This window comes from Chlamydotis macqueenii, chromosome 5 (assembly GCF_036417535.1).
Source record: "Chlamydotis macqueenii isolate bChlMac1 chromosome 5, bChlMac1.mat, whole genome shotgun sequence".
Taxonomy (NCBI): domain Eukaryota; kingdom Metazoa; phylum Chordata; class Aves; order Otidiformes; family Otididae; genus Chlamydotis; species Chlamydotis macqueenii.
The window spans coordinates 50,396,237-50,422,780 of record NC_141560.1 but is presented as its reverse complement, the minus strand read 5'-3'; the positions used below and the strand labels follow the sequence as shown (position 1 = coordinate 50,422,780).

Sequence of the window (26,544 nt, the reverse complement as noted above, 5' to 3'; positions counted from 1 at the left end):
ACTGTGGGTGAAGGGTGAAAGAAGGCTGCATTAGTCTTCAAAAGTGGAAAGATGAGCCTAGGTAGCTAATTACAAAGATTTCATCCTTTCTTCTGGGACTATGATTAATTGCATTTGGCTTCTTTCTTCTTTCTTTCTAACAAGGACATACAGAAGCTTTGCTGCATGACCCAAGATTTGTGTGCTTTCTATGGACAAGGAGAGGTTTCTTCATTTTAGTGACTCAGCTTTAGGCTTAAATCTCTTGCAGCAATTATTCTTTTGAACTTGGGATTTTCCTGGCCAAACCCCTTTGGTCTCTTATTTAATATTATTACAGCAGGCTTTGGGGATATATATTTTTTTTTCCCTGGCTGTGTTATTATCCTTCTTCCTCAAGGGGAAAAGAAGGAGCTTGTTCGCCCAGAGTAGGGAATTGCGTTTCTTCTCAATAAACCATTTGAACAATGTCCTCTGGCAGGGAATTTCTCATCGCTTTGTGGCAGAGTGGAAAGACTGTGGGTGTTGAAAGGGCTGAAGGTTGGGAGCTGGGAGGGTGGGTGGGAACATGGTAAAGGGTGAGAGGGTTGTGCTTCGTTTTGGGACAAAGCAGGGCATTCTGCTGCCAGGAGCTGCTCCTGCTCTCTTCCAGCAGAAACTGTGGTATTTCTCTGCCTGGGATCATGTGGATCGGCCAAGCAGCATGGACTGGTGACGCTGGTACAGGCATTGCTTTGTCCTTTGTATCAAGGGACTTTGAGGAGAGGGTGTCTGCTTGCTAGTAAGTCATCCACAAGCTGCAATGTGGTCTGTCCCCATGAGTTGAGCTTTGTGGTGCCATTGGAGAGGTGAGGAGGGGATAGCAAACAAGCTGTTTGTCCAGGAGCTAGTGGAATAGGAAAGGTGCAGAGGGCCTCAGTTGTGACCTTCTGTGAAAAATAAAACAAAACAGGATCAAGAGATTCTTTTTTCTCATTTACTCTGCATTACAACAATCTTAGTTTTGGAAGCCATAGTCCCAAAGCTTATGTGTGTAAGGTCTATGTTAATCAGGTCTGGATAGAGAATCATGCACATCATCCCTCCACAACTTGTTGGTTCAGAGTTCAGGTCTAGGCCATTTTTCTCCTCTCCTCCAACCTTAGCACCAGAGCTTTCTAGTTCTGACAACTTGTTTAATCTATTCTTGTTCCTGAGAAATGCCTAAGTGCACTTTGGGTGGAGTCCACCTAGTCTTAGACATCTACAGTGGAGATAGCTACACCTAAATTTGCTGTTCGAACTCTGTGTGGTTGATGGAGAGGTATAGACACTTCTACAGCACAATTTACCTCCTCATGAAGCAGGCCTGAAACAACTCAGGGAACAGTCTGCCTTGCAAGCTTTCTGCTTGCTTAACATCAGAGTCCCAAAGCAGTAGCTCGGGCCTTCAACACGTTGTATCTGTGGTCACAGTCCTGGAGTTTGATGCTGGGTCATGAACATACCAGAAGTCACTAGGATGCAGGTTGTGAGCAGTTTCTCCTGTTTGTGCTGCCTTCATGCAACAGACAGCTCTGCACTAAGCTTGTCCCCAGCCTTTCCTTCCTGCAAAGCTCTACTTGGTACCACCTACCACTCCTAGGCCACCAATTTTAGGTTTGGGTCCACTGGCTTTCTCCTATTTATGCACTGGAAGACCAACTGACAGTGCAAAGGTGCCCTTGTTCCCCCTTTGCGCACCTTTGGTAAACCTGTCTCTTCCATCCTCTCCCTCCAACCCCTGGTCTGAACTTCGGTGGAGGGAGGCATGATAATGGGGTTGAGAGCTCCTCTTTGGTCCTCCACCCATAGGTGGGGCACTTTCCCAAGGGAGGAAGAGTGGGGTTCAGGACAGAAGCCAGTACCTCGTGGGAGGGAGAGCCCATGCCTTCTGGTTGCCCCCAGGAGTACGGGGTATGGCTGTGGAGAGCTGAGCTTGGGTTGAGCTAACAGGGTGCTGGTTCGCAGCCCCTTCCTCAGCCTTGTCAGGAGCTCCCCATTTTCCTTCAAAACCTTCATTCCCACTTAGCTTTCTGCAGGGATTTGGTGGGAGGGCTGGGAGCATGGCTGTGCCGACTCTCAGGGGATTTCCGCTTGCCCCTTCTCCCCACAGCACTCTTCTTCCTCCTGGGCATTTCTGTCCTTTTCGGATTAGCTGCTTCCTCTTCCCGGGGAAACCATGATGAAAAGACATTAAAAAAAAAAAAAAAAGGAGAAAGCATCCACAACTTGCTTGTGTGGCTGGTTTGTGCTGCTTGGATGGATAGCTGAGGTTTGGGGGCTGATGGGGGTTGCCTAGTCCCTAATCTGTGGATTGACAGCAGTTAGCCAGCAGGCAGGCAGACAGACATTTGGGAAATAAAGGCAGAAAAAATATCCATGGGGGAGCTAAGGAATTTCCCCACTGCCTTCTCCAGCTTTCATCACGCCTGTGCGCCAGGGGAGGCTACCCTGCCTCGCCGCCCCATGCCTGGAGTCAGAAAGTGAGGGGGTGGTGGGTGAGCGAAACCCTGTTTTGCCCGTGTGGTGGCTAGATCGCAATCAAAAGCGCGTGTGTTTGTGAAGTTACCTCTGCTAAACAATTATGGATGTTTGAACACCGCTCCCTTCAGCCGACGTTTTGGAAGCGCTGGGTTTCTGTGCGCGTGGTGCCCTGCCTGACTGGTTGGTAGCTGTGTTCCTGCAAGGTTGTGTCGAGCTGGTGGCCGATTTTTCTTGTCAAGCCTAGATTAACAGCCCCAAGTAATAAGTGTTAAAAATGAAAAAAAAAAAATTAAAGAAAAAACCCAAAATTGAAATTTTATGGAAAGGCACAAGATATTTTAGGTCTGGCCTCTCTAGCAGAGGCGTCAGAGCACTGAACACGACCCTTGCTGCACAGGTTGCACAATAAGGCAGTATCTGCTCATGACTCACTGGAGCTTCATCTGCTCTGCCCACTCCTGGAATATTTCACTACTGGGCAGCAAATCCAGCAGTATCACTGGGGATTGAAATCTGGGGAAATACTGTTTTCTTTGCAAACAGAAAATAGAAAGCACGGAATAGGCTGTGGTTAAGTCCCTGAATGGGGATTTGGGACTTGGCTTTGCTGCAGTTTTCCCGTGATGCAAGCAAGTCATCCTGTCCCTCCACACTGGTGTTCCTCATGCATAATATGGGCAATGATATGGTTTTTCCTTCCCTCTCCCAGTACATTTATGACATTGCTGTTTAGATTATGTATTCTTTGGGATGCAAACTCTCTGTCATTAGATGTGCTCATGCAAATATCTATTATCTTGGGGGAACGCGTCCAGTTTTTCCTAGATGTATCCTCTTATTCATCCCCTGATGTCCTGGGCCGGCAGAGTCTTTGTAAACACAACTATCATCCCATCTTTTTGAATTATTTCTTTTTTTTATTTGTTTATCAAAAGCAAGTGCAAGCCTTTTGCTGTTTCAGAAAAGCAGCAGAAAACACCATGCTCAGCCAGCCATAGAGCTCAGTGGTGGTGGAGCCACCAGAGAATGGCAGGTGAAGTGCAGAACTGCAGAGCTGAGCCCAAGAGCTAGCAGAGGGACCTGGAGAGCAAGGTGGGGTGACACAGCCTTACCCTAGTCATGCACGCACACGTTTGTATGGACAGCTCTCTCCTCTACATTTCCTAATCCTTTAGATTGAAAGGATCGTGCTTACGTTTCATTCTGATGTGCTTTGGTGAACAAACCCAGCTTTGTGGTGAGCTCAGGGCAGGAAAGATGTGGTGCTTGTGTAGGAAGGACTATCAGACGAGAGAGGGAGGGAAGGTTGGGATGAACAGAAATGTGCCAATTTGGCATGTGAAGGCTAGACCAGGAGGACTTAAGGCTTGGGGAACTGAGGGGTGAAACTCTGCAGGAGTAAGGCTTAGTGCTTTTAGATGTATTGGGGCATCTGGGGCAGCAAGGGGCTTGGGCTGGAAGGAAATAGCATTTCCAATGGACATTCATTTGTGGTGGAGAGAAGAAGGGAGACACCACATCCACTGCTGCTGCTCTCCCCTGTTTTCCTCCTGCCTGAAATACGGCTGCTGTAGAGGACAGGTGGAAAAGGAGGAGTTTGGGTATTAAACCCTTCCTGGTGCTCCTCTTGGCTGTCGCTGCCAGATGGATGCGACGAGCAGGAGGCTGTTGGGTGGATGGGGAGATGCAACACCCTATTGTTGCATGGGGCCGGTTCATCGTGGTCCTGGGTGAAGGCCAGGTGGCTCAATGGGGTGCTCAGAGAGAAATAAAAAGGGTGTGAACTTTCCATGAACTATACCAGCTTCCACGGCCACACCCAGGGTTTTCATTTCATTGCAGTTTCTTTATGAAACCCTGCTCACAGCCACTCTGCCAGCCTTCGAGAGCCAAAGGTATGTGAAGCATCCAGGCAGTGAAAGCAGCCAGAGGGCAAAGGAGTTTCTGGATGGCCATCTCCAGGCTAACCCCAGTGCTTGTTGGGGCTCGTCTCTCTAACCTGACAAATCATGGGTTGTTGCAACCCAGGGAAAAGGTATTTCCAGCATTAGAAATGTCCTCTGCAGCATTCAGGTTGCAAGCTCTGGACCGCTCCAGCTGAGCCCTGTGCTGTGCCAAGTGGTGCAGCAAGTGCCCGTAAGCGCCACTGGCAAGCAGAGATGCTGATCCAAGAGGAGGGCAATGCTAATGGTGTGATCTGAGAGGCTGGACACCATGGTGAGGGTCTATCAGTGCATGGGACATAGCGCGGTGCATTGAGCCAGCAGCGGGTCTGTGCCAGAGCACATGCAGAAGCACTCCCAGTTTGCCCCGTTGGCATTTGCAGGAGGCAGGGCAACATGTCCTATAGGGTTGTGTTCCATTTTGGGGGATATGGAGCAGCAGCTTTGGAGGAGTAGCATGTTCCATTGTAATTAACTATTGCTTGGGAGGTAGCTTGGATGACTTGGGAGAGACACAGACCCTGTATGTTCCTCAGAATAATTTGCTTTGCTTTACAAACAAGTAAGGGGTTTGGCTCTGCTCTCCAATTGTCCTCAAAAGCAGAAGCACAGCGATCAGACTTTCCAGAAATGACTGGGATTTTCTTTCAGTTTCCCACTTTGGGGATGTCTGATGTGGATTTTCAGAGGACAGGAATTTAACACTTTTGCAAATCTGGTCCATTTAGGGTAGTTCAGGATCTGAAAACTTTGGATATTTTTGAGCATCTGAGGTTTTCTTGTTTGCTTGTTATTACAGCAATTGTTGCTTTGATTTTAATTTATTTTTCTTGGTGGAGAGGGGATTGTACACCTAATCCTTTGTGGTCTGTATGCAGTATTAACTTTCTCAGTCTCGTTAAGTGTTCCTTTTTTCCCTGATATTCTAGTCTGAAACTTCTGGACTAATTACTTCTTTACAAAACTTCACTGTCAATCCTTTTGAAATCTGCACCATCTTTATTTTTATGGGATTTGGTTCATTTCTCTTTTACCCCAGGGTATGTGATCTGAGACATATTGAAGTCATTGGAAGTGTTTCCTTTGAGTTTGGTTTTAAATCAAGCTCTGGGTAAAGAAATTTATAGAGGAAGGAAGGAAACCTCCAGAAACCTAAAAGATTCCTGCATGATATTTCTTTAAAGAACCCAAACAATTAGAAATCCCCCTTAGAAAAGCCATCTGGGGAGCATCTGAGCAATGCTTACAGGAGGCCAGAGGCTTAGATGCTGTTCTCAGACTTTAAAAAAAAAAATGGGGAAAGACAGTAATGGTTATTAAAGCTGAATATGTTCATGTGCCAGATGTTTAAGCTTACTTCCTACAGAAGCTTAGAAAGGCTCTTTCCTGATATAAAGCTGTATAACAGATTTTCTGTATTGTGTGAGATGGGTTTCTTCCCCTCCCTTTTCCAACTGTCCAGACACAGTTGGATGTGAGACGGATGATGGATCAATTCTGCTGACTGATGGTTTCCAGTGTAGTCCTGGATGTTTCGTAGTCTTCTAGGAATTACTTTTCCTAGCAGAAAGAGACCTACTTCTAGATGGACCTGTTGATGTTTAGAAAAAAAAAAAATTGAAACCATTTATTGAGGAACTCCTTTAGGGTAACCAGAGGAGCCTGTGGTTGGTGACACCAGGCTCACGCCTCACATGCCACCCACACATGTTCTTATTGCATGCGATTACACGGTTTGAGATGTCTAGTTGCCCGATTGTAATCTGTCCACCCTACCAAATGTTGCATCATTTTGATTGCATTGCCTGGGTGCTCTGTGGCAAGTGCTCTTCAGATGGAGTCTCTTGGCCCTTGAAGAATTCATAAAATTTTTCTTGTGCTTTTGTATTAAAGCCTGATTATTATTTTTCTAATGATTTCATTTCTTGGGGATGGAGGTTCGGCTGTGGCAGGGAAATAGCAATAGCTAGAAAAGTACTTCCGTGGCACAAAGCTGCTCTGAATAGCTGTGGAGCTAGATGGTTCAAAAGGTTTCTAGAACACAAACACTGCCTTGGCTATTACAGCATCCAGTGTGAGCAAATCCTGTTTGTGCTTCTCCGGTTGTTCCAATTCATCCCTTTCTGTTCTGGTGAGAGACTGGGTGCCCACTGGGAAAGGGAGAGCAATCAAGAGCCACGTGCGTTCGTCGTCTACCTCCGCCTAACAGGACCCAAGGTCAGATGATGCAAGAATGACTGCCAAATACCTGCCAGGAATGATCCAGCTAGGAGATAAGGCCCTGCCTATCTGCAGCTCTGCCCTGAGAGGGGGACATGGCAGCGAGCTCGGTGCTGGACAGCAGCGGCACCCTGTGAGGGGGAAAGTGCAGGAATGCAAATGGCATGCTGTAACGGGGCAATAAAACCATCTGATGGCACACCCGGGCACTCTTCTATTGTAGATGAGGATCTATTTCTGGACTTTGGAAATGAGCCATCCCAAAGTAAATGTTTAGTCAGCCCTGCAAGCTGTCTGAAATGCATGACGTGCCCATGACACAGCAGTTTTATAGGGATGGGGCTGACCTTTCTTTGCTGAATGTGATTCTACTATAAAGAAAATCTACATTCAAAAGAGATGATAAGGTGTGGTTGAAGTTTAGTTTTCTGTCCTAGAGAACTGAACTGTAAGGGAGAAAAGGCAGTCTGCCACTTCTGCAAGGACTCATAAAAGGCATGGATGGCTTTCCCCACCGTGGAGGCTTGCCCTTCAGAACAAACCCTGGCTCTGTGGCTTTGACACAAAACTGAGTGTCACTGTCAACATTTGGCTTGCAGGCACGAGTGGAGCCACTTGGCTTTGTGTTGGGGCAGGCTTCTTGCTTTGGGGGGGCTGCAGCTGTAGCCTGCAAGGGCAGGGAGAAGGTAGTGCAGTGAAAAGTAGGGCTTGGTCACAGTGCTGGGGTTGCCATGGCCACTGGAGCAAATGGAGAAGTGCCACCAGACACGGAACGGGCACCTCCACCTTGAGTCAGTGATGCAAGGGCATGCTGCCAAGCAGCAACAGCTAGCCACAGAGTGGGGCAGAGTGGGCCCCTGGAGGGGCTCTGGGCAACGTGGGGCGAGAGGGACAGAGGGCATCAGAAGCCAAGCACAATGGCTTGGCCAAAGCCCGGTTGGGAATAGAAAGCCAGATCTCTAGGCTTTGGCTGTTGGAGACCTGCAGCTCAGACTGTGTGATGGTTGGGTCTGGGGCTCGGTTTCAGTTCATTTGGGAGAGGAGCGAGTTACAAAATATGGATCTGGGTTCAGGTTACAATTCTGCTCCCCACGGCTATTCCAGGTGTTCAAATACGAACTTTTGGCCAAGGCCCATCTCTAATTAGGCGTATTCTTTAAAAGTATTTTCCTTCCTCAGCTCCTGTGCTCTTGGCTTGTCTCCACTAGCCCTCTTCACTGTGCTAAAGCACAGTTTGCTGGGTATATTAGTTGAACTGTTTACACACCTGGTTTCCTGCAAGAATAGACACCTAGCTCCTTCTTTTGAAAAGTCTAGCCCAGAGGCTGTAAACAGGAATTGTGCTATGTCTGGAAAAGCTGAACTGCTGCTTATCTGCGCTCCCTCTGGCTGTGGGAGCAGCAGCAGCTGCAGGCATGGGTCAGTTGAGCATGGAAACTGGCTTGCGCACTCTTCCCACCAGTCCTGTCCTCCTGCCCAGCTCAGGTCCTCCAGCAGCTGAGGGGCCACCTTCTCCAGAGGGTTATTGCCTTTCATTGTGATGGTGACAGGAGGGGACCCATCTGGTATTTGGGTCAACTCAGATGATATTTTGCCTCATGTATGGAAGCTGCAGGTTTCATCCTAGAGTTATGCCCTGTGCAGGCCTGCTGATTGGACCTTTTCTCTCTCTTCATGGCTTTACCTTCCAAGGTTAGTTTCTGTCCAGGCTCCTCAAAAAGCAGTGGTGGGTTCATCACCTCTTATACTCTTTTAATCATGACTGAGGGGTGTCTTTCATAACCTACTTTGTGCCTCAAAGAATGATTGTGGAAAGAAAAGATTGGTAAGGCCTGTGTGGTGTGGATCAGATGAAATGGTCCCTCATGGTGTCTTTGGGCTTAAAACATACAAGCATAGGTGAGTCCCATTGCACAACTTTGTTTTCAAAGTATAGGAGGAGGAGAAAGGCAGCACAAAATCACTTGGCTGATACTGTCAAGGATTTCTTCTTTTGAGCCAGGTAGTGTTGGAAAACCCCACAGGGCTTCCTCAGATGCTAAAAGAGACCTTCAGACTCTGCTAGGGAGTCCCCCTTCACACCAGTGTGCACTCTGTACTGCCTTAAAATATGCTGATTTTGTGGACATGCTATCAGCTTCTGAATCCCACTTTACAGCTGTTGTTTTACTGGGTGATGCTGAGTTTTATGTTGCTGCTTCATTTTTTTTTGCTGAACATTACTTGAACCAGATAACCTCTGTGTAAGGCCATGAGTTGGGAGGGTTAGTGGTCCACAGGCTATGGAGTGTGATGATGATATGCTGGGCTTTGGGCATCTTTAACTTTCTGTACTTCTTGAGGTTTCCATAGCACTGTTGGTGAAGGCCCCTGGAGGAGTCCCCCCAAGGTAGGCCCTTGGGAAGGGGCATGCAGATGCTTGGGCTGGGAATAGGGAACAGGAAATCAGATGCACCTTAGGGCAAAATTTGCTATCCAAATTCCAGTCCAGCTAGGAACAGAAAGTTCTACTGTTCCCAGAGCACTGGGCTGGACTGGGATTATGCCAGCAAGCCCCCAAAAGGGACACAAAGACATCCAGTGGGGAGTGAAAGAAGATGTGATATTAGCTTTGGGGTGCTCATGCCACAGAGGAACTCCCTCCAGCAACTCTGTCCAGGACCGGCACAGCTCCTGATCGCCCAGCAAGCAGTGACTTTGTCGTTGAACTTTGTGCTGGCATTGATTCCTGCTTGGCTGCTGAATGCTGGTTATATGCCATAAGTGTTACGAGCTGTAAGGGCTGGGAAATCTCAGCTCTGGAAAGAGGCCTGCAAGGACGAAGGTGGCAAGTGCTTTCATCCAGGCTTGCGTCAAAACCCTTTGTGGAGGAAGAAGAGAAGGATTACGCCGTCACCCTGCTTACCTTTTCCTCCTGCGTAATTGTGCCCCTCTGCCAAAAAAAGAAATTGGGGCTTTTGCTAGAAACCGGTGGCTAGCTGAATCCAGCATAAAGCAGCATGACCATTCATGCTGCACTCTGTGCTCCTGCTAATGGTATCAAATCAAGCAGGAAATTATTTTTGGAGCAGCGGAGCATGTTGAAACCCAGCAGAAGGCAGCTGTTTGCATAACCGGAGTTGTGGGAGAGCTGCCTCCCTTGTTGCCAAGCACTTGACTTCCTATGCTGGTGAGAAACGGTTTCCCCGCTCCCGGTGTCGTAAGCAAATCCCCTTAGGCTTGGGAGGCTGGGCTTGGTCCAGCATCCATCATTCCTGTAAGGCCTGCTTCAGAGCTCTGAAAGTCCCCTGGACACTTCACTGCAAGGATCTGAACTACCTGATTCTGCCTCCTCGGATCATTGCTCAGCCCTCTCCTTAAAAACAAACGACCTGCAAAATAAAGGGTTTTGTCCAGAGTTTCAAATGCATTTCAGTTAACTCTCAGCAGAGGTCCACATCTGGCACACTGCCCATGATGGAAGGTGAAACATTAGTTCTGCCTCAGTCTGAGCATCTCTGCTGTGCTTTTGCACCCTGGCTGGGTTTCCAGCTCCAGTTCGGTGCCCTGGTTGTACCCGCTGCGCTTGGGCTGCCTTCACAAGGATGCGTCCTGGCATGCAACTCCTCTGGCTGCACTTCAGCAGCCCCTTTTCAATTTGGCTCTTTCAACAGCTCCCAGGTGTCTAACATGGGCCTAGTCGGTTTTTGTTTGGTTGGTTTTTTGTGGGGGGAGCATCTTGGCATACTGCTGCTTTTTCAGTGTCTGGCAATATCATTTGCAACTTTTTTTTCTACTCTGTTGCTGTACACTTGTGTCCAGGCACTGGCCTTGCCTCCAGCCATACGCCGATGGAGCTCCTACCCAAACAGGTTTGTCTCCCTGGGCTCTGTCTGGCCCTTAACCCCCCATCCCAAAGCAGAAATAAATCCCTTCAGTACTGCAGCAAAATGTCATGCCCGGTAAAATAGCATTGTTAATGTGGGTTGTAGAATTGCGTTTGCTGGAAAGAATGAGATAAAGCCATGGCTGCAGAGACGGCAATTGGCCTGGTGCAGATGGGGCTTAAATTCCTGCCCCCAAAATGCAAGGCTTCTGCACAGAAGGAAAGCACCAAGCCAGTGCAGAGAGGCTCCAAAAGCCACCATGGGGGTATAAAGCCTTTTTTGTTTGCGGACTTATTATGTCATCCCTCGGTCATGCAAATATCGCCCCAGAAGAAAGACTTTTTCACATTAATGCCTTGTTCTGGAGAAGTCCCTCCCTGATTATTCATGACCGCTGACTTCTTCGGCCATGTGCCCCTTTCCGAAGAGCTGTAGGGTGGAAAGAAATTCCCTGACGCAGTGAAAGGCAGGAAAAAAATCCAGCTCATCCAAACGGAGTCAGTCTGAAGTATTTATGGCTTTCCAGTTGGGTGATTAAGTTCTCTCATGCAGGCCAGTTATGGTTAGAAAAGGTGTCTATTCTGTGCCGAGTTGAAGTTTGTTACTGTTACACAAATGTACATCGGCAATGAGACACCAAAGCTGGGGTGAAGAGCAGGGAAATTTTCATACTCTATAAAATTTTAGTCTTGGTGAACTAGATTGAAAAATAATTAAAAAAAAAAACCCCTACTATGTCACTTTATAGTAAGCTTTCAACTTAAGTGCTTGATGGTTTCTGGGAGGTTTTGTAATAGATGATGGGACCTTTTATTTCTGCCTGTCCCATCCATGTCTAGGATTGCAGCTGTTACATATTTCATTGTCTAGGGCTGTTTAGCGTCTCGTGTTTTTAGTTGCAAATCCAATTATTTTGACCTTGCCACTTAATTATTCGCTGTGGCATCATTATGCCCTGCGCCTTCAGTTTTGCTTGATTTGGTTTGGGAGGGAGATAGGATGTGGTGGGTGCGTCCTCGGAGACCTCCGAGGTCCATCCCGAGCATGCTCCATGCCCTGCCTTTCAGCTCTATTTATTTTCTTTGTCACATTAGGCTGACCTTCCGTTGGCCTATGTCTTTTGTGCCCAAATGAGGAGGTTAAAGAAAAACGGTCAAAACCTGCTGTTTGGTGGCTACTCTAACTGGTCCCTCAAGCTTTGCACGCTCCGAGCCCATCCTGTGGTCTACAGTGCTTCAGCCCAAATTTCTTGGGACTTACAATGAAGCATTGATTAACTTGTCCCCCAAGAGAGAGTCACATTTCCTGACAATAAAATACTATCTATCCCATAACATAAAGTTAGTACGAGCCATAGGGGCTCATATTCCTGTAACGCAAAGGGAGGAAGCAGCTGCAGATTTGAGGAGCAGTATACTAAATTCATCTCAGTTTGAAACCACTAAGGTAAGTCCTATTTCCTCAGATGAATGCCAAAGTTACATGTGAAGGGGTGCCTCTATTTCTCTGCTAATATTTTACTGAAGGGTAGCTGTAGGGAAGGGTTTCATTTCTTTTGTTGCCTTATCTCTGGGAACCACTTCAGTTCCGTTTCAGTGACGTTCCTGCAAAGCGCAAGACTAAAAAGGCTTTATTGTCTCTTTGAACTGCCTTTTGCTCTGAGGAATGAGGATATAATTGTAACATAGGAAGAACAAACTGAACATGTTCAGGCTTGTCCTACCCGATCTTTCCCCGTTTCTTCTTTTTTTTTTTTTCTTCCCCTTGCAGCTAGCACTCATGATTGGGATTTTCCAACCAATAAAGTCTTGGCTAGCCTAGGGACTAATATGCTCTTAGCTAAATGAGCTCTGGACGGCTGAATGTGTGGTTTCTTTTGATGCCAGCCAAGACCAGGGTTCGACACTTTATTTGTGTTTGCCACCAGAGCATCAATCTCTTGCTGTCATGTCTGCAGGATGAGTGCAGAGTGAGTCTCAGGCAGATGGCTTTCATATTCCCTCTGGGATAATTTTTTCCACATGTTTAGTGATCTTTCAGTACTCCCTTTTCTTTTTTCATCGTGTTTGGATTTTTACGAGAAATAGGTCTGTGGAAGAAATTAAAGGCAAATATTAACCAGACTTAAAGCAACCCAAGAAGAACATCCTTAAAGCCTTCAAATGCTGTGGTGTTTTGCTTTTAGGAAATCTCATTGTCAGTTGCAGTTGAAATACAGGCTGTATCTGTAATCACGATAAGTTGTGCTTAGTTTGTGTCATTTAGTAAAAAATTGCCTTTGAGTCTAGTTTAACTTCTAGCCTTGGTTTGAAGCAAGGATTAAAGATAAAGGTGTTGGTGCTGAATCCATACTGTCTTTTTTTCCGCAACTGCTGCTAGCGGAAGACTTACTAAAGAGAAATTAATTTCAAGTCCTTTCCTGCTGCTAATCTGTATGCTGTTACATGGCCGGGCTCTCTGTACTGGGTGCTGCCATTGTGATGGGTTTTCGCAGCCGTTGTATCTATGCTGCTGATGTTGAATCTGATCCTGTAAACCATTTTCAGCTCTTATGGACTTTGCATCTTTTCCATTATGCCCCTGGTTGATTTTTTCCAGCTCCTTTTCCATGATGCCCCCAGAGCAGCTGGGATTGCAGCATTTCTCACTGATTCCTCGGAGTCCACATGGCTTGTTTTACTTTGACCCTGTGGTTTTTACTCAGTCCTTCCTCAGACAAGTTTCCACTGACTCAAATTTGTGCTTTAATTGAGTCAGGGCTCCAGGATGTGTCCCCGGGGCAAAGCCTGTTTCTGGGGCAGCTGGTTTCCATGGAGCTGGGCCAGCCAACACTGGTGCACGATGGCAAGGCTCCTTGGGAGGAATTCTTGAAACAGTGATAGGGATGTCACACATTTCTGAAATCTACATATACGTCCTTTTCCCATTGATGTTACTGTAATACACAGTGCTGGTGTTGCATTGTTAGGGTGCTGCAAGACACAGCAAGTTGTGGGTTCCCATTGCATCAGTATTGTGGCCAAGGCAGCAGAAAAGGCTTTTAGGGGATTCAGGGAAAGAAAGAGAAGGAAAAGTGTGGTCCACTGATCTGAGCACTAAACTTGAATGTGAGAGACCTGTGTTTTTAAGGCTTTTTTTGATCTTTACGGGACCTTACCGGGGCACTTAGGTTTTCTGTGCTTCATTTCCCTGTGAGAGCATGTAGAGTGTTTGCACCACCAACACCCATATGGGGATGTTATGAAGATAAGTTGTGAGATTTAAAGGGTGAGTTTTTCAGCTGCTACTGCTATCAGGTCTGTCTCTGTATGTAAGAAAGGAAAACTTTAGTTAAGGACTATTACAAGGACTGATGCGGATCTAGGTCTGGAAATCCTTGTACTTTGGACATGCCAGTATTTTCCTGGTGCTGTACAGATGTACACCAAACAGTCTTGGCGGCACTTTGAAGTCCATGTTTTCATGGTTTTCCCCTCCTGAAAAGAAAATTGAAGTGAAACGAAAACACACAGTTCTTTTTCATTGTGCACTGAAAATAAAAAAAAAAAAACAACAACCCACTAGTCACCTCAAAAGGTAATTAATTTCCTCATCAACCAGCTTGTCTGTTTATGCAAATACATTTAATGCACTGAAAGCAGCCAGCTTCTGCAAGGCTCCAGGACATCAAAAGCACCAGTGTAAAATCATTGTCGCTGCCAGCCACTAAAGAACATGGCCCATTGCTGCCTTGACTTACCTGGTTGTAACATCTCCCCCTGTACAATACGGGTGTGCCCTAAGATGTCCTGCCAAAGAAGCATGTGGCCTCTGGCTCTTGCAACACCAGTTGGCTTGAAATGCAAGTCTTCTAGGTACAGCAAACCTCAAGTGTGCAGCGGGCCAGTGCTTCGCTCATTGAAGCTGCAGAAATATATAATCGGAGGTTTCCAAACTCCTCTGCAAGCAGCTGGCTGCTCACATGCTGCTCACCCCTCCTTGTTTCCAGCTGCTAATTTGCAATTAAACACAATAAAAAAAATACAGTAAACACTCCACTTGCAATTTTCCTTGCAAGTCTGTCAGGTAGCTTGCAGTTGCCGTCGTTCGGTGGTGAATGGAGCAGGCTTCTGCCGTAAGCGTGTGGCTGGGTGGAGAGGCTGCTCATGAGGCTGCCTAAGATGTGGTTCCCACCGAGCGCTCCCGTAAACAGCATTTCAGCATAATGCAGCTGATAGTAACTGGCATCCCTGTAGGTGGTCTCAGTAGTGGGGCCAAGATGAAACGTGGTGCGGAGAGCAAACGAAGTGCTTTTTCTCCCTAAGGGGAGCGCCTCAACGGAGAGCAAAGGTATGTTAGGCAGAGCTTAAAATGCAACTGCTCCACTAGGTCTGCAGGTAAGGGATGTTCTCGTTCAGGGCTTTGGCAATGCTGGAATCCACTGAAATATGCAAGATGCGTAGAAGACCCTGCAATTACATTTGACTGGTACAAAGTACGTTAAATCTGTTCTTGATTCATTGCTCCAAAAAGTGCAAGCAACTTCAGTTAATATTGAATGTGCTTTTCAACCCAAATAATTATTTTCTACTATGCTACACAAAGTAGTTGAAAATACATCATTCAGTGCAAAGTTTCTTAGTTGTTCCTTGGCTCGTGTTTGTCCTGCAACCTTGTAGGGGAGAAAACTACTACGATTTGCGAATATGAAATACAGAACAGCCTTCTTTCTGAATATTTTTAACATGCAGAAACCGTTGTCATTATGGGATGAGGGAAACAAAATACTTAATTGGGGGAGCTCAGTAACAGTGAGACCACTTTTGGTTTGAGTGTATGAAGCCTGCCCAAACACGCAAACTGTTCACCTTTAATTAATGGTTTTGCCCATTATTGAAATGATGTGACTCGCTCTTCTCATGCAGGTACCTCCTTCTGGGCTCAAACTCTTCATGAAATGAAGTCACTGCACCACAGCCCTAGGGCTCTGTCTTTGCTGGAGAGAGGGTTGTTCTCAAGGGGCCTGTTGTGCAACTGAAGAGGTTGGAGCAGAGTGCTGGAAAGTCTTCCACCTGATGTGTGAAATGTTTCGTTTGTGACTTTTGGGTATTAGCATTCCAACATTGCTTTCTGTACAAAATTAGCCCTAATGTGACCTATTAAATCAAAAGGTCTTACTAGACAAAAGGCACTGGAGCTCTTAATGTAGCATGGCAAGATTTTTCACACCCCAAGGTAGGAGGTGTTGGCTGCCACTACTTGTTGCAAGGTAAGATCAGTCTGTGCTGTACCTCTGGTAGGACACTGCATTTACAGTTAGTTACCTCAAGGTAAAGAAGTAACATGTTTTGCCAGGGATTACGTAGCTTAAAAATGTCATTCACCTGAGCGTGATCCTGGTGAGAGATGAAATTTGTGTCAATGAGTTCGCTATTTACCTTGTTAGCCTTTGGGTGTGGAGGGAGCCCTTCCTTTTGCGTGACACAGGGATTCCTCTCTTGGATCATTGCAGTAGCCTCACCAGTGCCCTCCCTGCAAAAGGGACTGGCAGAGGAAGAGCTTTGGTGGGCCAGTGCTGGGACACCTCCAAGCATTGGCAAAATAGGTAGCTGCCTGTGGCATTGGATGGTCTGGTGACAGTCCTGTCGTCTACTTGCCTGTGCCAGAGTGGCAAGAAAGCAGGTTCATTGAGGAAAGCCAGAGCATCTGGTGTCTGTGTCTGGTTTTGGAAGGTGGGAGAGGTCCTTTCGGGAGCAGCAGTCACTACCTGTCTCCTTAGTGCCAGCAAAGGCAGCAGTCTGGGCTTGCCAGAGCTCTCTTCATGCTTTCTTTCCCAGCCAAATCCTACCCCTTCCCCTCACAGGAACTACCCAGACCCCACCCCTCATCCTTGGGCAACAAAATTCATCTCTGCCCACGTGTTGCTTTGAGCCAGCTCTGAGTAAGCGAGTGCATCACGATTGGTGAGAGGTAACAACTCCAGCCGATGCCAAACTTGCAGATCCCCCAAAGCCACCACTGTGAGCCGAGACCTGACATGCTGGGAGTGCAGCCCAGGTTACTATAGCAAATCCTCAACAGCTTCCTGCGCAGCTGAGTTTTTTTTGGAGTCTGAAGCTCTGTAACCTCATAAAAGCTAGAAAAAACTTGAACTCATTCAAAGATTATTTCACACCACCTACAGTAGTCTATGAAGTCAGACATGCTGTAACATATGATTAACGATGTGTTTGGTGGTGAGTCACTGGGTAGTCTAGCAAGCACTGCTCACCTTCTAACCAGTTTGTGCGCGGGAGTCCTTACCCAGTGACACACCCAAACTGAACGTTTTAATAATTTACCACATTCTGAGCTTGGAAGAGCAGTTTTTGTTGTTTAATTAAAAAAAAAACCGACTTAAATGCTTTGCCACCCGTTAGGGAACAAACCTCTACCATGAAGAAGAAAAGAACGTGGGAGGAACCCCAAAAAGCTATTATTACGTTGTATGGTTGGAGTATCCAAGAAAAAGACTGGGAAAAATCCATGTTTAAGAGATGAGGGATTGCATCTTTGTGTTATGTTAAAGAGTCACTTTAGAATATACATGAACATTTCTTGGGCTGAAATGTATCATTACCTTTTCCTAACTGCATGTCCCAAGCACAAAGTGACAGTTGTGGTTTTTTCTTATTTATTATCTGGAATGCTTAAGGATTGTGGGGGAAAAAAAGCCACATTCTCCAGGCAATGTGCAAAAATGAGCCCGTCTGGTCTGTGAGATGGCGGTGGGAGACACAGTTTTGATCCCTGCTGCAGAGGAGGAAATTGCACTTGCATCTCAGTGTGATCTGCTATCCTTTCTCCAATGAAAATCACAGTAAGAAGCCTAGGGAAGAGAAAGAGTGGAACAAACTTGCATAATACGTCACCAATTACTTTTCCAGCCTCCAACTATTTTCAACTCAGGGGATTTCCTGACATGAATGAATGTGGTTCATGACTCTTTAGTAACTTTCAGTGGATCATTCTTCCAAGTTCTTTTCCAGTTTCTACTCGTACCTGTCTAAACCTTTTGCTTCCACAACACCAGTAGCAAACAACTCCGCCAACCTTCTACATGTTGTGGGAAGAGTTGGGCCTTTCTCTTGTTTTGAACCAGTCTCCGACAGCTTCATTTGGTGCTTCTCAGTTCTTGTGGTGGAAATTACCATGTCAGTCACTTCCTAACCCTCTGCTCCAAGTCTCTCACAAACTTATGAACCATTATGAGATGTCCCTTGGACATCTCCTTCCCGAGGTGAAGGCTCTCGGCTTCCAAAGGCATGAAACCAGTTGTCATCCTCTGAGCCTGTCCCACTTCTTAGATACCTTTTTGAGAGGAGGAGACCAGGATTGCACACACTATTCAAAGTGCTGGTGAACCAGGAGTTTATACAGTGGTCTAATGAGGTTCTTTTCTCTGTTTACTTGCTGTTTCTTTCATGGTAATCCCTAACATTTGATTAGCTGAGCACTGAGGTGATGGTTTTGTGGAACAGTCTATGATAGTCCAAAGGTCTCACTCCTGAGTAATAATAGGCAGTTCATATGTGAATTTAAGATTTTTCCCTGTGTGCACCACTTTAAATTCAATCTGCACTGACTTTCAGCTGCTGTGTCATTGCCCAATCCCTCAGCCCTGTCAGGGCCGTATGCAATCCCCCACTGGCTGCTCTTTTTCCTCGTACTCTTTTAGTTGCGTGTCCTCAGCAAACTTTCTTACCCCATTGCTGCTCCAGATTGTTCACAGATAGATCAAGCAGCGCATGTCCTGGCCTCACTGGTGGGATGCCTCTGTTGTGAGAACTGACCGCTTACACCTACTCTCTGATGCCTATCTTGACCTGCTCCAGCTCATCCAGTATTAGCGTTGCTGGGACCAAAGCCAGATGTTGCAAGCCCCCGTTAGGGGAGTGCAGCTCATACCTGGTCCTTGTCTAGACCCCTCCATTTCTAGACTTACAGGGTGATACTGCAGAGTGTGAGGCAAGCAATGCCTTAGCCCGCTAGCTGGCCAAAATCTTTTGAGGACTGCAGCTTATTCCCCCAAGTTTTATAAATGCATGTAAATGTGCAGGTGTTCAGTGCACAGAGGTGCCAGTGGGACTGTCTACGCTGTGCAATAGGGAAGAGCAATAATCACACATACAAGTGCAAGCTTTGAATTAGCAAAGTGCAGTATTTTGAAATAATGTTTCATTAGAAAAAAAGCATGCGAGAATAAATGATACTATAAATTAGTGGCGGGTTACAGGCAAAGCATGCAAATCCGCCCACCTCTTACTGAAGCGTAACTGATATGCCTCTTCCGGCAATTAGCTGAGTTCCTTGGAAGAGCGCTGCCTTGGATCAGGCAGCAGGATGGGCTGGCGCAGACAGGCTGCTCCAGCTGCCTGGGAATTAGCGTCCTGCCACAACCGTCCCCTTCGCGCCCCAGCAGCGGGATCTGCCGTGCTTGAGCTGGGGCTGCGGCAGGGGCCAGTTGGTTCGAGCTGCTTTTCATTGCTGGGATTTTCTCTGCAGCAGGCGCTCGCGAGGGATGGATAGCTTTGTTGCTGCAGAGCCTCTGATGGACAGCTGGCCTTATCCATTCACACAGAGCACCGCTTACAGAGGGAGCTCTGCCAAAGGAGGATTTTCCCTGTGGAGGAAGCCCTGCACTGACCTAAAGTGTTTTTTTTTCTGCAACATTGAGTGTCAAGTCCCACCAGCACCCCTCCTTGTGCTGTGTGCTGCATCGGTGACACATACAGGAGCGAATGTCCCTTAAGGGAAGTGAAGCTACAGGTAGCTGCAGCAACTTTGGGGATGGGTGTGAACTCCTGGCCCCGTCTGGTGCCTGGTGTACCCAGCGCACAGTGGGTCTGCTGTGCCTCTGCCATTGCACCCCTGGCTTCTTGCCCTGCTAATGCAACAGTGCCAGTCTTTAGTGTCCCTCCCTCACCCAGTTCTGATGGAAAAGAGTGATGCAGGATGCCCATACCCCCTTAATCATTTTTTCCTTTCCCACCACCCAAATTTTCCAGATGTGGCTGCCACTAGAAATAAGCAATTGAATGAACACTTGTCTGCAAGTGACTCATTCTCACTCTGTGAGGGGCTGTGTGGAGGGTGGGGATGCGAAGTCTCACCACCTCCTCGGACAGCCTGCAATGATCTCAAGTTCACCAGAGTGAAAAAGAGCCTCCTGTTCTCCCCAAAGCAGCAGTAGCCCACTTCTGCTGCTCCGAAAGTAATCTAAAACATATGTGGCAAAAAGGACATCCTGGTCATGATTTCCAGCTGCATCAGGGCAGTGAACACCCTCCTTTTCCTGCTGATGCATGGGCGGAGGTGGGTATCTGTCTCTAGAGAAGCCCCAGGTCCCAGTGAAATAATGGGAAAATTGCAACCAAAAGAGCCCCACCTGAGGGACTACAGTGAAATATGGACCATTTATCCCAGGCGATTTGTCCTACCTCTTGTGAAGTACCTTCCACCTGACCACAAAGAAGCAAGTGCAAAAGGGCATCTTTCTCAGGCACACATCCCTTGGAGGCTGTGTTTGTTCCTGCTTGGGATTTAATGCACCTTCAGGTAGCACTAACCTGTGCTCTTTGCTTCACATACTATTTTCACGTGGACATTTGCTTGGGTAGGAAAGCCAGGGGAAAGACCCATGCCATGCTTGTTTGTGCCTGTGTGATGTTTTTTTTCCATGAGGGCAGGCAGTAGGAACTGCGGAAAGGGACGTTCGGGGCTTTTTTTCTTTTCCTCTCAGAGGCACAGATAACGTGATGGGTGGTACTGACCACCCTTCACCAACAGAGTTGCCTTGAAGCCTGCTGAGCACTGAGCTGTCTGGGTTTATTTGTGTTGTGCAGTTTCTTGCCATAGGCTGTGGAAGCCGGAGTATCTCTGTAGATTTGCATGAATGTCCTATGAAATATGTGAAATTTTTTGAGGCTCAGTGGATCTATATTTGATTGAGGCTTTTGTGTGTTTGTTTCTTGAAGAAGCTTTGGTGAAATTTTGTGCATGCTTTTTTTGTCTTTTGGAGGAATCTCAAAAACATAGACCAGACCATAACGAGTCAAAGATGAAATACATTCAGCAAGCATGATCAAGGCAGTAAAACAAAGTTCCTTAAATGAAACCATCACTAATTTACAATAAAGTATGCACCGAGTTTACGTATTGCTAAGTTATCAGGAACACGGTGGCCACCGCTCACTTTCTTGTGGAAACAAAGCTGTTTACTGGAGAGCTTGGTTTGGTGTCATGGTTTCACCTGGACTTCTTTTTTTCGCCTCAGTTTTTTGCTTTTAGCTTCTTTCTAACTCACCAGCTGTTTTTCACCCATAGCTGCCCCTCTAAGGGTGTGAGTGGATAAGTGGATAGTGTGGCCAGGCTGCAATCAAAGAAATATTTTGAGAGCCCTTTCAGAACTCTAAGGAATCTGGGCCGGCTATGAATGCCGGCTTTATGCAGCGCTGTTTTGAAGTAGGAGTGAGTAACTAAAAAACAATTTGCGCTCTCTCCATGTTCAACTTTGACTTTATTAAGAAAAAGAGAAAGAAAACAAACACAATCCCATTCACTGCCGAAATACACATTGATCCTTTAATCCTCAGGGAATCATTGGGAACTGCTTCCTCCTTGAAAGAATTGCTGTATTGACGCAACATTTAATTGTGCAATTACACACGCGCGTTCTTCTCCTGGGCTTTGCAGAGCAGGGCTCTGTGGCTGGAATGCTAATCAGAACGGGATTGATACCATCTCGCTGCACGCACAGCCTGAATGCAGCCTCCCGGCTGGCAGCAGCCCCTGGGTACCTTCATGGGTCTGTCCCAGCCTTTTCAGGCAGGAAACCAAAGATGGCAATCGCAGCCCAGCAAGGTCAGAGCAAGGACTGGAATCTGGGCTGGAGCCCAAAACTGTGTCCTGTATTGGTTTGTTAGCCTTCCTTGGTGGAAGTGGGAGACTCCAGTGTCCATCTCTCCTCAGCAGTGCCTGGTGGCTGCGGCTGGCAGGTACCAGTGGGGACCCTGTTCTAACACCCTCATCTGCAAGCTGAAAATATGACCTGCCTGCAAATGCCTGGTCAGTGGCGTCTCTCCTGCTCCTGTGCCGCTGCTTGATCTCCACGTGGTGCACGCACCTTCATGGGATTTATTTTTTTTGTGGAAGTTTTTACTTCAAAGCTACTGGGAAATGCTCTGCACGTGTGTTTGTGCGCATATCTGTGTATATATACACACAGGTACTTGTTTGTCTGGGCCCTACTTCCCAAGAGCTGCATTTGCTATAAACTCCACCAGATTTTTTCTGATGCTTCACGTGTGCCACCTTTTTGACTTCAGGGGTGTGCGACACTTGGGATAGAGCTGCAAAAAAAATCACTTGCTGGGTTGGGGGACCCTCTGGGAGCCCTTGCTGTCACCTGTGCTACTGCTTCATGTCTTGATTCAGAAACTGAACCCTGATTGCGCTCGTTTGCCTCACACTGACTGACCCTGATGGGAGTGGGTTGCAAAGTAATGTACAGCATGTCCTCGCTTCGCCTCACCGGGGAAGCATGGTGCGCATTAGGGTTTACAGTTTCCTGCAAGTAAATACAGAGGCTGATTAAGCATTAGATGGGAAGAAATGCAACCCTGCTCCAGCTGGCTTTGAATGCTAATATTTTCTTTGGGCTTAATCTGTTTACCATGACATTACTATTAACGGTTTCATCATCAATTCTACTTTCCCACCAGCACTAAGGATGGAGTTTCCAGATGGACAATCCTAGCTGTCAGCCCCTTGTCCCTTATCCATGGCCACAGGCTAGCCTTGTCCCTGGCCACACCATGGGTCCTGTGGCAAGTCTGCCATGGGCTGGCCATCCCACTTTTTGAAACCCTTTAAAACTCTTTTAATGACTGTTTTTAATGCATCCACTACACTTGCCTAATGGCCTCAGGAAAATGAAAAGAGGAGGCTTTTGTTATGTTGTTAAGCAGCATTTGGCTAATGTTATGGGCTCCTGGCCTCCAGGTCCCTCTGTTCATGTTTTCTTATTTCTCTGAAGGGTTTAAGTCAGGGCAAGCTGAGGCTGCTCCCGTTGGCAAAAACTAGCAAAAACTAGTCCTCCTCCGCATTTGTCTGTTTGCTCTCTGCAGACAATCGCTCTGTGCCATCCTGGCAACAGGGCCTTGGGGCATGTCAGTCCCCTGCGGGACAGGGTGATGCACTTTATTCCTCTCTTTCAAGGGAAGGCTGAGAACATGAAGAAGAGCGGGCAGCTGTGGTCTTAGCAGACAGCCTGAGAGGAGCTTTGGTAGCGGAAAAGCCTTGGGAGGAGCAAGGAAGGCTGCTGTCGAAAGTCAGCAAGGGACTTTCTCTCCAGATGCAAGACAAGCAAAAGAATTATAGGTAACATGCTGAAGTATGCAGATAAAGTTACCTGAGTTATTTTGACCATAAAGCCCAGGATAGTAAAGGCTCCTAACCTCTATTAATCAGCAAGAAGCCGGAAGAGGCAGCACAATGATCTCAGCTGCCGAAGCTTCTGTGCCCTTTTGCTCCCTTTAATTTAATTGTGTTAGTCTTGTCCGCATCTTTTGTTCTTCCGCCCCACTCAGGATATGTGCTGCTGATTTTGGCAGGGCTCGCTCTGGCTGCACGTGGCTGGTTTGTGGACAGCCAGGAGGGACGGGAGGAAGGGCAGGAAGGGGAAGAGGATGGAAAAGGTCCCACGGGAACAACCTGCTTAATGTGCCTCATTTGTCTTAATAGTGTCACCATGTCCCTTCCTGGTGAAACTTCCTCCTGATAGGTCAAACAGGCAAAACTGAATACAGAAGGGCTCCCACTGATTTCAACAGAGATGAGATTTCATGCTTAAATCTTAAAAAAAAATTAAAAAAAATAAAAACGAGTGCCCACGAGCCAAGTCTAGCACAGCAGGAGCTGCCAACCCAGCAATCGTTCCTTCCCCTGGCCTTCAGCTATGCTGAGGGGTCGGGATATCTTGTCTTTAGCTTAGCTGTTCTGATTTGTACCGCTTGTTCCTCATCAGACCAGTAAGAAATAAGAGCAATAGCTTAGCCCTGGGTCCTCCACTTGCTTAGCGTGCAGAAAAGGGTCCAGCAAGCACAGCAGCGGGATTATCAGTGCTAACCCCCAGCTATTTTCTCTGCTGGTGGCAATAGCATCACTGTACCTCTTGCCAAAGTACTGCTCCTCAGGGCTGTTATGGGATGCAAACCCTTCCCTGCCCTCCTGCTGCTTGCTGGACTCCCACCCACTTCCACAGGGCTGTAGCTCCCCTCCCAGTGGTGTCCAAGGGTGTGGGTAGAGTTTTCCCCACTGCTGGTGACACAGAGCAGCTCTAACTGAGGATATGGCAGCATCAATGCAACTTCATCAGGTTCCCCAGCAAATGCGTTGGCCTCCGGTCTCCTGTCAACATCATTGCAAGAATGCTGTCAGCACAACCCACTGGCATTTGTCTTCCCTGCTGCCAAAAATAATGATTCAGCACATGCACACTGGTTTTAGCACTCGTGTCCCTTTACATGACAGTGTAAATATTTGTATGTCTTCATATAACAGGAAAAGACAGTGTGTGCAGTCCCTCACCTACCCAAGACTCAAACCAATCCTCATGGGGGATTCAGAGGTGACGATGTGTCAGGAAAGCTGCCCTATGCTGCTGCTTTGTAAAAGAGTTGCCCTTCACTGTAGGAGTGGGAGGATGCATCCCACTGAAGCCATACCAGAGGGGTGGCACAGGAGGTGTCGTCGTGCATAATTCATGGGTTGTAATGGAAACATCAGAAAAATAGAAATGAAGATACATCAGAAAAAAAATTAATGACCTGCTGTGTCGATATGGCATTTTTATGACCCTTGGTTTTGCTTCGTGTCTCTTAAACAAGCAAACAAACAAATGCAAAAGGTGGTTTCCTGGACACAGATGCGTTATCTCCAATCCCAGGGTTCATCCCTGCCGAAGGACATGGTAGTGGAGCAGCTAACCCGAGGGTGTACCTTCATCACCTTTCTGTCAAGGAATGATAATGCTTAATATGTGGAAAAGGACGAAGCACTTACAGAAAGCTCTGGTAAAGAGAAAAGCTTTTCATATGATTTTGAATGCTTCTGGCTTTTCAGGAAACACAATTTTGAGCTCCATATTTTACTGGATTTCTCTGACTTCGGAGTCCAGCCGTACAAAATGCCACAAATCCATTACAGCAAGCACAGATTTTTGCAAATATTTAAAAAGTCGAGGTTTTCCTGTCCCTTTCACAGCAATGAATTATCAGTTATGCAGTGAAGTAGGAGTGCATCATTTGCTTACTGGTTTTGTAGTGGGATCCTTCCCTCATTGCTTGCTGTAATTCTTCTTGGATCTGAAGAGTAAAACATATTTACATTGGCATGTGGGATTCTGGAAAACCTCAAGAAAAAATAGGACTGGAAAGGAAGTTTTTCTGTCCAATTAAATTTTTTGTGATGCATTTTTTCCATATCAGAATGAAAGCTTGAAGTATAGGAACTGCCAACAACATTAAGCCAGCTGCAGCTACTTATTTTGATTATTTTATCCTTTCTAATTCGTTAGTAAATTTACTTTATGTTGCAATGCAAAGTAGAGATTCTGGATTTGTTGGATAAAATTTATGTCCACAAAGCTGATTTCAGTAGTTTGGGAACTGTTTGGCAGATAATTTTAAATCTGAAAGTGGCTATCTGCTACACTAAAAATAAAAAATAACGATCCGGTAAATGACTAATTTTGTGGTTCAGGGTAATTAGCGGAACAGCTTGGCGGATGGAAGGCAGCAGGTCTAAATTACTGCACTAAGTCCATTTGCAGGAAGATTTTATCTGACTTTGTTGTTATTAATAATAATTAATGAGAATTAAAATATTCAGCTGGGATTTTTGCCTTTGCTATTAGCGGGAATACTTCTATGTATGTATGTATATGTATTTGCTCTTTGATGCTTTTCTTGGTTGTTTGCATCTCAATCCTTGGCTGTCTTGCTCTGGACTTTAATAATGCTCCAGAGATTACTCAGACCACATCTTTGTCTAGCACGGAGGAAACCTGAGGCTTTTACAATTAGAGCTGCTGGTTATTCCATGAAAAACATACGTCGTGGTCTGACAAGGAAAGGAGCAGTAAGAAGTCAGGCAATAAGCAGTCCTTTGTCAGCAGGCTCACGGGGAGCATCGGTTGACAGCTTGCAGTTCGCTTTTCCATCTTGTTTTTGTAGCAAAGGTTGCTGGGGATGCAGGGATGGCACAGTCGCCTCTGGGTCTGCAAAAACCCGCACAGATCCAAAGCCTTCTCTGGTGAAATCCAGACATTACTTTGCTGAAGCCCAAGGTGCTTAAATTTCAATGCCTCCAAGACACCATGATGGTAATTTAGTCTTCTGTGCTCTGTGACACCAGCCTTTGGTGTTTCTGCTCGGCGTTCCCACCCCAAATCTGCATCCTGTGTTAGGTTTTAAGCACATGAAGCATTTTTATGAAACCCTTCAACTACTAGGGGTCCATGGTGGGGGAGAGTTTTAATGGGGTGGTTTACTGGATAATTGCTCTCACTGTTAAATAAATAAAAAAAAAATGCTTCTCCCTTTGTTTTCAGACTCTCCTGAGTTTCAGTCTCCCAGCCCTGGACTCTGCTCCACCTGTGTTTGGCAAGGTTAAAGCCCTTCAGAGTCTGAAATCTTCTCATATGCCCTTAAAGACTAGGAGTCATCATCTCCTAATCTTCTCTTTTAAGAGGAGGACAGTGATAATTGAGGACTTACTATTGACTCTGTTGACTTTTAGGTGGTTTGTGTTTGGGTCGTAATTGTTCCTTTTTATCATTGTACCTCTGCTGTTAATAACTGCTATTCATTGTGCATACATCTAAGGAAGTGGCCCCACTTCTGTTAAAGATCCAACATTTGGGGCTGTGGTGGACAGTTGAAGGGGTGTTGTTTTGGTTTTGGGCACCTTTGGAGAAAAGTAAGTGCATCAATCAAAGTGCTGTTTACTCA

At 46.5% G+C, this 26,544-nt stretch overlaps 1 protein-coding gene across 1 annotated transcript in view; it reads left to right on the top strand.

Annotated features, from left to right (window-relative positions):
* SLC67A1 (solute carrier family 67 member 1) overlaps positions 1-26,544 on the top strand; it is a 63,599-nt gene that overhangs the window by 10,365 nt on the left and 26,690 nt on the right. The window lies entirely within an intron of this gene.